General features: G+C 34.5%; 2 non-coding genes across 2 annotated transcripts; both read right to left on the reverse strand.

Annotated features, from left to right (window-relative positions):
• Positions 1–2,769: 2,769 nt before the first annotated feature.
• TRNAQ-UUG lies at positions 2,770–2,841 on the reverse strand. Its single transcript has one exon. It is a non-coding gene; the product is annotated as a tRNA-Gln (tRNA).
• A 91-nt stretch (positions 2,842–2,932) lies between these two features.
• On the reverse strand, positions 2,933–3,004 carry TRNAQ-UUG. The gene has a single exon. It is a non-coding gene; the product is annotated as a tRNA-Gln (tRNA).
• Between the last annotated feature and the right edge of the window lie 7,939 nt (positions 3,005–10,943).

The following is a 10,943-nucleotide window of genomic DNA, read 5'->3' on the forward strand; positions in this document are numbered from 1 at the left end:
AAACAAACCAAGTATTTAACATTTACCTCACTTAAAGGTAAGGTTGTAATACCTGCATATTTCCTTCCCCAGATCCTTTATGATATGAGGGCCTCATATTGCTTGGAATGAGTTAGCTATTTCGCAGATGTGCATTTTAACCAAATACTCAAAAAAAACTTTGTGGACATGCAGCGTAAGGCATTAAATATTGTTATGCCTAAAACACTAAATAAATCCATTCATATCAATTAGCACATCTTATAGAAATTACAGATGATTTGGCATTATGGAAATTACATACTCCCAAATCCACATCTATACTTATGAAAATATAGGCAGGACAAAAGAAAAACAAATATGCCATAATGCAATTGAATCGGTGTGAAAAAGCCACTGAAATAAGTTTGCCACCAATAAAACCCTATAGTTTCTTGGCAAATATATGTAGCCTTGGTAGCAAGGTCTGATGCAAAGTATAGTTAACTATATATATATAATGTCGAGAGAGAACATATCAAGACAAATTCAACTTTGCAGCCACATTGGATTCTAATTTCAAAAATGCAAAATATAAGCTCAATAATATGCATGCTCATCAAGAAGCAATATCAGTTCTACAAAGAACATGTTCTGTATAATGAAGCTGCATTTTTACTTCTGATATCAAAGTGTAAATAGAAGCTGTGTGCAAGATCCTTTCAACAAGAATATAATTCACAATTATATTACCTACAGCATTCACATGATATCTAAGATTATAGCATGCACAGCACGGCACCTCACATAATTTGCATCCACAATATTTTACATTTTTACTCAAAATTTGTGGCAGCATTCAAAACAGATCCATTATTCACATCATATACTCAACTTTGCATTTACTAGATTATCAACAATATTGCACAAGCTAAGCAAAATAGAATCTGACCTCAAGAATGCTGCGCTGTTGTATCCTTTTACCTCGAGGCAGCCAAAGAAACAGAAAAGCCAAAGCTTCAACCTCCATTCGCCTTCATCAATGTCCTCTTTTCTAACACAATTGAACATGTTAAACACCTGCTTCTCAGTTTATTTAGGATGTAGAGCAAAGTACTGATAACGTGTTAAAAGGAAAAAAAAATAGAATAGTGAATGGAGAAATGAGGGAGAAAGGATGATAGTCTCTTCATTATCATCTTCATCTACAACAAGCTAAGTATAGAGTATATATACATAATACAAAGGTATTAAATTGATGCAATAAATGTATAACAGTTACATACGTTACAATAATAATGTCCATAATGATGATGAATTATAACAGAACAGTTATTATTATTTTTGCAGATAAAGAAAAATAATTGACATTTGACATTCATAACATATGATCGATAAACATGAAGCACGTGTAGTAGGGCAAATAGTTATTCAAGAAATTGTATACGAGTAGTATTTAGCATAAGCAATTTTAAAATTGTGGGAAAAAAAATGCCATTGTGTTTAAAAAATTAGAAATAATGGTCAAATAGGTCATCGGATTATATATGATAATGCAATTAGGTCACTAAATTTGAAAGAAAAATTAATATTGAATCTCTAAACTAACCAATTTGATGCAATTAGTCCAATTTGCAGGTTTTTCAGTTACTAACAAGTCACTCCAAATTTAAAATATTTTTTAAAAATTATTATTTAAAAATAATTATTTATCTTTTTTTTTAAAAAAAATAGTAATTTGATTTTGAGTGATGGGTCGAGTTAAAAAACGCCGCTTTGGCAGAGCGTCGATAATCCGGCGCTTACATAACTGCCCTGCGGCAAGGTTTTGTACAACAATGTCATAAAGCAGAAACATCTTTTAACTTCTTGGAAAAACTCGGAGGATCCCGCACCCGATTTATTTTCTCTCGAGCTCAACCCGGTCGAAGAACAATAACTTATTTGTACCCTTAGTATATTAAAAATATACATTTAAAAAATGTACCTATTAAAAATATACTTTTTATTTAGTCTACACAAATTGTGTACACCATGATCCATGTAATAATGATTACTAATTACATTCAATCGTTATATCCTACACCACGGCGCACATAGCACTGTGCGCCGCGCGCCTCCCAAAACGACGTCGTTTTGGGGTAGTGTTGGGAGGCGCGGTAGGAAGTTGCTGAGATTATGTGTATTTGTTCACAACGTTATGTGTATTTGTTCACAACGTTATGTGTATTGGTTCATACAGTTATGTGTATTTTTTATACAATTATGTACATTCTTTTTATACAATTATGTACATCCGAATCAGAAAATTTGTGTGTATTATGTTAAGAGTTGATGTGTATTATGTTAAAAGTTTATGTTTATTATGTATTATGTTAGATTATGTGTATTATCTTTTAAAAAGAGTATGTATATTTTGTTATATAATTATGTACATTCATGTATAACATTATGTGTATTCTAGTATAACATTATGTATATTCTTGAACAGCGGATTTTTTTAAAGAAAAAACTACTGCCATTCACTGGGGCGGGAAAATTTCAAAAAAAAAATAATTAAAACGACGTCGTTTTGCATCTGGACGCATAGTGCAACGCGCACCGTGGTGTTGGATATAAATTGCCAATTACATTACCCTTCCAAAAAATTATGTGTCATCAGGCCCAAAACCCTCGTAACATCATTGTTAAAATTTAAAAATAATGAGTGGTCAATTACGGAGTACCTATTTTTGTCCATTCAACGTTTTCTATTTCTGTCAATTTCCCCAATACCATTCGAAATTGCAGTAATGTCATGGCAAAAGGAAGAGGTCCTACCGGGAGTCGAACCCAGGTCGCTGGATTCAAAGTCCAGAGTGCTAACCACTACACCATAGAACCGGTTATGCCTTATTTTTCCATTCAACGTATTTTAATACCATTAGTTTCCCCAGTAGCATTGCAAATTGCGTAGTGTCATGGCAAAAAGAGAAGGTCCTACCGGGAGTCGAACCCAGGTCGCTGGATTCAAAGTCCAGAGTGCTAACCACTACACCATAGAACCAGTTACTCTTTACTTCCAACTAAATTAATTAGAGTGTTAAAAAGAAGAATCAATGTATATACGTAGTTAAGGTATTTTAAGATGAACCAAACCTAGCAGAAAACAAAGATTGTTTGGGGAAAAAATTATCAAAAACATAAATTATATACTCTTAATAAATCTATTCAAAAAACACTTCATAAATAAAAATTTTTTTTTGATTCATTTACCTCTTTTACTAAGGCAAATTATTCTGTGAACCCAGGGCCACCGTGCATTAGATTCGGGTCTAAAAATTCACAATTTACATACTGAATGTTTACAATTTTACAAACTAAATATTCACAGTTCAAATTAAAACAGCTCAAGCTCAAGTCAAGGTAAAAGTTTCCAATAAATGATTCTGGGTTCAACACTTCAACAGGAATTATAAAAATATATAACGGGTTGTCAAACGATCATAGGAATGAATATAAATTTCAAGGCATATATAGGTTCCAATATATGGAATATATGAGTATTTCGAGAATAGGGTCTCGTGAATGGTTATTACTCAATAACCAAAGTCAAAGATTTACCAGACATCAAAATAGACTTAACTTGCACCAAAGATGAATTATCGATGTCAAAGGGTCAAAACATACTGGAATATACGAGACAGAAAGTTCAATGAGAGTGAATGGCGGGACCACAGTGCCTGCCACTCACTATCGTAAATATCACGGTAATGTTTGGCGGGCTTGACCTTTCCGTCATTCACTACCGTGAGTACTCAGTATGTAAATTATTAACATATGTATTTTAAATTTGGGTTCACCTTGCAAAGTGGACCCGGCTCCATGACATAACTATTGCGTTTTAGGCGTTCTAGCCCATTTCCATTTTCCATTTTCCAATATATGGATTTAGAACAATTTAACGTGTTTCAAATTGGGCCGAAGTTTTATAATTGGGCCTAAACCTGCTGTTTTTTTTTTTTTTTTTTTGTTAATCCACTGCCGGTGTAAAGAACGATGGACTCACAACCACCGCCGGTGTAAAGAACGATGGACTCACAACCACCGCCGGCGTAGCAGTCGCTGCTCCGCCGTGTAATTGAATTCGACGCCGAGATCTCCCGCCGTCTCTACAACCAGGCGATTACCAACTTTTCTTCCCTGCTAACCTCTCTCGTTTGCCGTTGGCATTTTTTTCATTCTGCTTCTCGTTCGATCGTGCTGTGAAATTTCTAATTGAGCCGAAATGCATCTTATTTGCGGATTGCTTCGTTTTCACTGTCGCTGCTTGGGAGATGATCACATGATTTACCTCGGTTTTTAGAGTTCTCCTTGTCTCCATTTCGAGTCCGATGTAGTTAGGGTGCTTGCTTGGGCATTCTGGAAGACATTTTCGTTTTTCGAGTTTTCAATTATGAGAGTTTACGCCCATTATTGACTCTTGAGATTACCATTTTAATACCTGTAAGCTTTATTTTCTTCTCATTGTAATGAGAATTTTTTTAGTTCTTTGATAGTTTCCTGTTGTATAATCATGGATAACTCTGGAAACTTGATAATATCCCAATGATTAATTATAAGAAATTTCAGGATTTAGCATTCCTGTTAGTTTTCTTTTCTAAGCGATTTTGAGAATATCAAAGACTAAATTCTTTTCTTTTCTAACTCTAGATTCGCAATCGACCAGTAACTAAATTAAGTATGGTTTTTAGTGTTAATAGTGTTGGCTTCTTCACCGGATGAAGTTCAGCTGTAGTTTCAGTGTGAAGGGCAATACCAAGGAGATTTTGTGTGAGTGTATGTTTACATGTCTGTTTTCAATAATACTTACAATTGACAAAAAGGAAAATATGATTATTCACATGATTGAATCATCCAACCAGAAGAAACAATCAATTGGTTGTCCATGTTCTTTTTGCTTTTGATCTAATAATGGTTTACAGAGGCATAAAGAAGAATATGACGAAGAATTTCCAAAAAAAAAAAAAAAAGAATATGATGAAGAGGTAAACTAATAAACATGATTTGAAATTTCAATTGAATGGTTTTAAGATTTTCTCCAAAGTTGTATATGGCTTGTTTGTTCTGATAATAGCAACAAGCCATTTCAGTGCAGGCTAATGAGTTGCAGCTTCTGTAATATCCATAATGGTGTCAATGACAGAATAAAGGTGCTTTTTGTGCTCTTTTTCCTTTTCCTTTATCTGAGGGGTGGGGGTGGTTTGAACTGTTATAAGACAGTCATGTTAAAAGAAACCAAAGTTACTGAATTATAACTGTGGGGCTTAATGATAACAAAAATGCCAAAAAAGGTACAGTTGTAGCACTTTCAGGCAAAGATATACCCTGCTCTAGGAATATTTCATGGTTCTATAACAAATGCTTGATATTCCAAGGTTCTCTAACTATTGTTCTATATTTCATGTAGATATACAGTGTGCTCCTCAGCCATCTTATAAAACTATGTTTGCAGTGGATATTGGTTGAAATGTCCTAGAGGAAAGATTAATGTATATGCCGGAGTGCAGAATAAAGCAGCCTAAGTTCTTCGATGACCCTAGGATTACTACAGTCTTACTAAAGAACTTTTGCAATTAGTTGATATTTTGATGACTGATTGGTTGGTGTGTGATTTTAAATGTTTACTGTGTTCTTTTGGCCCTTTAGGCTAGAGAACGGTAGAATATGGAACACACAAATGGAGGAGAGTGGTCTCCATTTTGTCAGTTGAAATGACATTTAAGGTCTCAAAGGGAACAAAATGAGCTATTCTACGTGGCCATAGTTGTCATATTAAATGAATCCTGCAACTTGCTGTCATCTAGACATCCTAGAATGAAGTATAAATAAGTGTTTCTGTCTAATTTGAATTTCGTATTTCTTTAACATGCAGTTTTGTTGCTATCACATTGTTTTTGCAGAAGAGCAGGTGGTCCTGTCCCTATTTCCTGTTTTTGGGGTGACGTCCCTATTTCCTATTTTTGGGGTGACGAGGGAAACCCGTAGCCACTATCCGGGTAAGCCCTGCCTTGTGACCCTAGTCGGCAAAGGACCACAAGGAGGTAAACTAGCCTAGGTTGCCCATAGCTGACCGGCTCAAACCAAGAAGGTAGGGCTTTGAACTCGTGACCTTGTGGTTACAAGTTTGTATCCTTAGCCATCTTGGCTAGTGTTACCCCCCATCCCTATTTCCCGATAATAATATTATTGCTAAACCGGAGATCTGTAGTAATTGTCACCCAGGACACTAAGCATTAGATGTGTGGTCTTTCTTAATCTTGTTCATGCTGTTTTTCTGACCACTCTCCTGGTTTTTACTTAGATGGGTTGATGTATTTTCAATAATTGTAGTTGTCAGCCTTCAATGAAAGTGTGGTACTGTTTTCAGTTAGTTGGCCTTTTCATTATGATGCCTTTCATCTTTATTTCTCTGATGGTCTGCCAAAAACTTTCAAAAGGTTATATTGGCTTCATTGGGCCTGTTTTTCTTGTTGCTGAGCTATTTGATACTGGATTGGAAACAGCAAAATAAGAACTGCAGAAACCATACTATACAGAATGTCCTTTCGTGGACATTAACACCTCGAATAGAATAGCTTTTTCCTTATAGTGGAACGGAAGCACTAAGCCGCCTGTGGGCACCATGTCAGGATGGATATAAAAAAAATATTCTTTTCTAACTGCAATCTTAGATACACATCTATGTAAGAGCTGAGTAACCAACTAACCATCCATAGCAACATAGATGGTACCAAACTCCTGCATTCAGGCTGCTCAAAATGGGTTTATGAGCTTGTGTCAAATCTTGGGGCTTTTGTGATTATGACCCTTAGTTTTCAGACAACGGAGAAATAATAACACTGAATCTGATCGCATGCCTTTATAATAGATGTACGTGCTTCATCAATTTGATGCAAGCAGGACTATACTAGCTAGTACAAAAATGTATGCATGTCCACTTCTATTGTTCACTGCCAATTGCTATTTGCTAAGCCAGTTTTTACATGAGCCTTTGGGTATTCTGATATTGAGGTTAACAATTACTCTGCAGTACTTTCTGTTTAAAGAAAAATAGGACATGAATATTGTGTCATGAGTTGAAATGGATTTACTTGTCTCTCTATATTTACCCACTGCTTCTTCTTTTCCAGAAATTTTATCATGAGCAGCAGTCTGTGGCAGAAATATTAGTGCACTGACATCATTGAGGAGTTTTTGTCTTGAAGAAAATTGAACAACTCAAGAGAGAAACGTAAGGAAGAAATATCCACCAGTAGGGCTTCTGTCTGACTCTGACTTACCCCACCTATTATGATGCATGAGACTTTACTTCACATGGTTTTATGGATTTGAGTCTACTTTGCTTCATAGTCCTTTGCCTTCTGTAATAATTATTATTGTTATCAATTTTTGTTTTCTTTTGAATTCTACAGCTGCTGGTTGAGCAACATCATTGTTAAAGATTCCCTCCAGCTTAAAGACGCTTTCTTCTCGCCTTGGAGGAATACAAGAAGCTAGATGCCATACAGGATGATGTCTCTTCTTTGCTTATGATGACTATTAAGGTTTGAAAGCTCCAGCAGTCTGGGTTTGATGTGTACATTACATGTCTGCATTTCATTTCGGTTTTAACACCTTCCCCACCCACCAACCAAAAAAAAATAAAAAAAAAATAAAAATTTTGGTAGCGTTTGATAACCAACCAATTAAAAACTGGATTTTTTTTATTAAGAACATGGTGAAGTACATATACACTGTACATTTAGAGCCAGTTGATGTTGAGTTATCTGTTGGTGTGTTGTTGGTCAAGGCGTACGACAGTTTGATTTTGATGAGTCACACCCCCATATATATATATACATGCTGAATCCAGCATCGTAGCAGCCTCAGTACTAGTGTTGGTAGTTTTCTACACGGTTGTTGTTTGTGGTCCTGCACATTATATAGAGATTGGGTTGGCACTCGTGACCGATTAAATGCACTAATTATAACATGAACAACCACAACACTCAGGCTTGACTTGTCCTAGTATAGTAATAGGGACATTTTATTGAAGCACTGTTGTATTTTCTTGCCTGACATCCTCCTGTGTTTGGTCAAAATCTCATTTTTGCATTTGCATTTTGACTGAATTTAATGCTGATAATCATGGTTGCCTGGCAAAAAGGGAAAGAACAAAAGTGCAGATGGAGATTAGACCTTAGGGGTGATTTACACTTAAGTGTGTGTATTTGTTTCGTAGTCAAGTTGGAGTTTTGTAATCAGTCTAAATTTGGTCTGCCATTTCTGCAAAAAAGTTCATGGCCCTTCCGTACAGTTTTGTAATCTGCTGTGAATGAATGTTCGTCTTTATCTAAAAATTTCTTCTCTGATCTCTACCAGCTGATAAGTTGCCTGTTTTTTGCCAGTCTCGTGAAGTCAATGTTTGTCTTGAATCAAGGTAGTATTTGTTGACTGTGGTCTTACATGACTCCTCACCTTCTCCAACTCCCTCGCTAGGGATAGATAATGGCCATTCTTGGACCACTAGTCTCAGAATCAAGGTCGATATCAGGTTTATTCGAGCTGGTTTCGATATGTTCAGTGTAGGGTAATCAAAGTCTAAGTCGGGCTAATGACTACATCTACCTCTCGCAAGAGGTAACAAATAGCGTTTCTGGCAAATTATGCTGGGGAACCGAAAGGTGGACACCGTTCCAAAATTGTCATAATTGTGAATATAGAGAACATAGAGTTCTATAATTATGAATATAGAATTATGAACATAGAGTTCTATAATTATGAACATAGAATTCTGTAATTGTGAATATATAGAGTTCAATAATTGTGAATATGAAGTTAAAAAATTATGAACATAGAGTTTTATAATTATGAACATAGAGATCAGTAATTATGAATATAGAGTTCTGTAATTGTGAATATAGAGTTCAATAATTATGAATATGAAATAAAAAAATTATGAACATAGAATTTTATAATTATGAATATAGAATTTAGTAATTATGGACATGGTTCTACGGCATAATAATTGAGCATTTGTTGGATAGGTTGAAGTGAAAAGTAAGTCAGGCAGCCCAACAACTTAGGTTGCGCAAATTATGCCCTGGAAATGTGTTCACCATGAATGGTGAACATGGACCCAAACAGCATTAATTTTACGAATTTTTTTTTTTTTTTAGTTAATGTGCTGTTAACGGTGCCGTTGTTCAAATTATGAATTTACATTTATTAAATTATGAATGTTCTGTTATGAGATTATGAATTTACTGTAAATTCATAATCTCATAACAACAAATTCATAATCGCATAAAAGAAAATTCATAATTCCATAACAGAAAATTCATAATCGCATAAAAGAAAAACATTTATTAAATTATGAATTTTCTAAATTCATAATCTCATAACAGAAAATTTATAATCTCATAACTGCACATTCATAAATCCATATCTTCACATTCATAATTTATAAATGTTGAAGAAGTTTGCGCGAAGATGAAGTGAAACTGCGAAATGTGAAAATGAAGAAAAAAAGTCATGCGGTTAATTAAGAAGAAGAAGAAAAAAAAAAAAAAGAAGAAGATAATGTTGCACCGTTACCGTTGGGATCGTGTTCACCATGGATGGTGGTGAATACGGTTCCATGGCATAACGATTGCTTAGGTTGTCAATCTAGCTGTAAGATCGGAAGAAGATTGACTCTTGTAGATTTGAATTTTACGGATATAAATCGGGTCAAATTTGAATTAGTCTCGCAACAGTTGGATATGTATAAAATTAGGATTAAATGAGAACCATCTTCCATGTGATAATTGTGGACTGATTTTGGCCATTCGTTTTTTTATATTTGATCGCTGTGATTTCTTGCATATGTGATATGTGGCTCAATTTTTTTATTTTTTTTTTAAAGCGGGGGTATTAGGGTCGTTTTGTGTATTATTGTAACTGCATGTTAGAGTATATGTATGTTGCATGCATGATTGGAGGTGTATTTCCTATTTTATCGGTTGATTTCTATTGCAAAATTGGAGGTGCTATTTTGTCATTGCCAATTGCTTGTTTGTCTATAGAGAGTGATGAGTTTTTTTTAGTATAACATTATTTGTATTTGGATGTCACTGTATATGTATGCATTCTTGGTGGTACAACTGTGCATTTATTCGGTTGTGTTGGTTGTAAAATCTGTTGTTGCGAATTGTGCAACGTATTTCGATTTTATTTATTCCATGTTGTTTGTGGGTTATGCAATGTATTTCGATTCCATATGTTCTTGTGTAAGTATTTAAGCCCTTGTATTTGAGCGTGCATTTTGGGTGGTTTGGTTGTGCAACCCGTTGTTGTGAGTTGTGTAATGTATTTTGATTTCATTTATTTGCCCGTCTATGATTTCCGGTGACACTGTATTTGATCAAAACTTTGAGTTTGGGTGTTAGTAGTGGTTTATTCTAGGTTTGAATTTTGGAGATGACGGGTTGCAAATGACAAGTTGCATGGGTTTCTATGCGTGAGCGCATCATTTATTGATTTAACATTATTGGTTGGTTTTGATGTGCATGCATTCATCAATTAATGTGAATTGACTGTCTTTTTTCTTTTAAATTTTGATCATTTAAAATCTATGATCTTGATAAGTCCATGGTTCTCAGTTCTCAGTTCTCACATAGGGGCTGATTCTCATAGGAGCGAGTTTCTCTCTCTCTCTAAAATGCAAATAATTTATATTAACATTTGATTATTAATAAACATATTAAGGTTTGAATATTGTAAAATAAATAATGTGTGATATTTTTTCACATTTAAATTTACAGGTCAAAACTAGTAGGTTTAAAATAATTAGTAGTTCTAAATTGAACACTTTATAAGCTAATTGAAATATAAATTTATTAAATTATTCAAATTCCCACATCTGTTTATCACTAAGGATTTAATTATTACTACACCTAGCCCATAGCTGTTACATATTTTCA

The sequence above is a fragment of the Ipomoea nil genome, unplaced genomic scaffold (genome assembly GCF_001879475.1).
Source record: "Ipomoea nil cultivar Tokyo-kokei standard unplaced genomic scaffold, Asagao_1.1 scaffold3130, whole genome shotgun sequence".
In the NCBI taxonomy this organism is placed as follows: domain Eukaryota; kingdom Viridiplantae; phylum Streptophyta; class Magnoliopsida; order Solanales; family Convolvulaceae; genus Ipomoea; species Ipomoea nil.